Below are 2,838 nucleotides of genomic sequence, written 5' to 3' on the forward strand. Positions count from 1 at the left end.
GATAGTCGTCTGTAAGAATCTCAAAGAACCACCTGATCACCTTGATATCTCGTACTGTGTTTTGTTACAAAGTTTTTGTGAGAACAAATATTTGTTAAAGAAAAATTTTGAGAACAAATCTTTGTTAAAAAGTTTGGATCAAGCATTTTAATTATACTTACTATGAAACTGTTAAAACAACACTTCCAACTTGAGCCATTCACGTATATATGTATATGGTCACTTTTACTTTTATATACGGTTTGACTTCACGCGCACTCGTAAACTCCACTCCATGAGAATGTGTGAGATTGAGAGAAAGATCCTCGGTGCAAAGATCTCAAATAGAAGTCTTTATTTATTAATTAGATCGTTAATTTGTTACACTTACACGACTTATCTTTATTAAACTTTCATGAAATAAGCATGTCTTATATCATCGAGTACACATGATCAATCGTTTTTCCAACTGATAATTATCATATATAATAACGGCGTTAGCCTAGAAAATCACGACGGTGGCAGCGTGAGGATCGGCGGGTGGGGGGAACCTAAAGCCAGTGAAACCAGGAAGAGTTGCCGGAGCTGGTGACGGTGACGGTAACGGTAAACTTGGAACGTATCCATGAATTGGTGAACGTACAAACGGTAACGGATGAAAAAAGTGACGGTAACGGAGGAACACGGCCGAAGGGAAAGCCCGGTAAAAACAGGTATTTCTTTTCATCGCTTGCCTTCTGATCGTTGAGATGGCGAGCGGCGGTTGTTTCCGGCGTGAGGTGGAAGATCATGACAAGGATTAGGGCTAAAGTGGTGACCGAAGAAGCCATTTGTTTACGTTCTCTTCTTTTTTCTTTTGTGTATTTTAGCACAACTTAAAATCAGTATATATTTACCAAGCGACAAGCATGTATCTGCATATCGTAAATCGGAGAAATTTTAATGGAAAACTAAAACATATAACACAATTAATTTGGTGTACCATTCGAGAATAGTTACAAATGCATGTGTATCGCATGTTGGCTGTTGCATTCTTCATTTCCCATAAAATTAAAGAACGTTTAACATGAAGACTGGTCGAAGAAAAGAGATACATTAAAATTGACCAATCTTTTGTAATTTTTCTTACAAAACCTTTCTCTTATTTGAAATTCACATATTTGGAAAAAAATTGCCCAATATTAAATACTGGTTATTTAACATGCATAAACATGTGTCTCTCGTGCATATTTCAATTCGTCTAATTATTTAAAAATCGACTGTACACATTTACAAATCTATACTATTAAAGCATGATCCTATTTTAAAAATTTAGAATTATGCCATTGCATTTCAATGTATTTACAAGTTTTTCCATTGGCATTTAATTTAAACTAAAAATAGATATTCTCTACAACTATGTTAATTAAGACTTTCCATATTTTGTGAATGATAATAATTTTAATTTTTGTGCAGTACATACTTTCCATTTAATTTAAAATTATTTTTTATCTATAATATTATTTAAAGATCGGATATGAATATATACATGCAAATTAAAAAAATATTATTATGCCATTTTTACATAATAACGATATGCCAATTTTGATCTAACCATAAATAAAAATACAAACTTATCATAGTAACAAAAAAAAAAATTCATATCAATAATAAAGTTTCCTATTACCACTGTTTCATTTTTTTCAAATGAGATAATATAAATTTCATTAAAGTCTAAATAGTTACTTTTTCAATTTTATATAATAGTAAGAAGTATGGATTATTTAATAAACATTTCAAAAAAAAAAAAAATTTTTGGTTTTCAGCGGTTCATCTCATATCGGATCTTAGGTTAATAGCGGATTTTTAGATTTTTACCAGGTTTTCTAAGATTATAATTACAATTCTTTTTATTAAATTAAACTAAATTATACACATATCAGTGGATTTATCTATTCAATCATAGGTCTGCGTTGGATATGAAAACACCGCTTGAAAATCAATTATTATAATAGAACAATTTTTTTTGAAACACAAATAGAAAATTTAAAAATTATTTATTCTCTAATCAAAATTACAAATTTAATTAAATTTTATTAAAATAAAAATATATCTACTTATTTAAAGAGCAGATCAAAATATAGTCTAAACTATTAAAATAGAAGTACAAGTTTGAAATAACCTTTAGTTTTCCTCAATAATTATAATCTTATGTCACTGCATTTAAATTGTAATTGAAAATAAAGATAATTATTACTTACCAAAATCGTAGGATCTATATTTACCTTAAATAAAAATATATATGACCACTTAATGACTACATCATATTACGGCAGAATCAACCTTCATATATTTTAAAATATACTGCAATATGAAGAACTTTATACTAACTGACATTCGGTTATTTTAAAATATAGAGACATTAAGAAAATATTGTTTCTTAACTAACAAGTTATTTTGAGCAGTGCTTTTCAATAGAGGATTTTAAAATAACAATAATTGTTAATATATTGTAACAAATATACTATAATATGAAAAATCATTGTTCAAATATAAACTATAAACCCAAAAATCATAATTCTAAACATAAAGTCTAAACCCTAAAACATATCTCCAAACCCTCTATTGATAAATAATAGATAGTTATAAATTTTATAATATTTTAGACAGCTACTTAGAATAATATTTTAAAATAACAATATATGTAGTTTCAATATTTTTTTTCACCTAATACCTTAAACAAAATCTGTTTTGTTACTGGTTTACGAGTTTTACTTTTATACTAACCATATTTTGAATAACCATCTTAACAAAATTCTAACTAAACAAACAAACAATTTAAATTTCAGTTATTTATTTTGAATTCATTTTGAAAAGATA

At 27.5% G+C, this 2,838-nt stretch overlaps 1 pseudogene; it reads right to left on the reverse strand.

Annotated features, from left to right (window-relative positions):
* Positions 1 to 489: 489 nt before the first annotated feature.
* LOC130510048 (uncharacterized) lies at positions 490 to 888 on the reverse strand (annotated as a pseudogene).
* Positions 889 to 2,838: the final 1,950 nt, after the last annotated feature.

The sequence above is a fragment of the Raphanus sativus genome, chromosome 3 (assembly GCF_000801105.2).
Source record: "Raphanus sativus cultivar WK10039 chromosome 3, ASM80110v3, whole genome shotgun sequence".
Classification (NCBI taxonomy): Eukaryota; Viridiplantae; Streptophyta; class Magnoliopsida; order Brassicales; family Brassicaceae; genus Raphanus; species Raphanus sativus.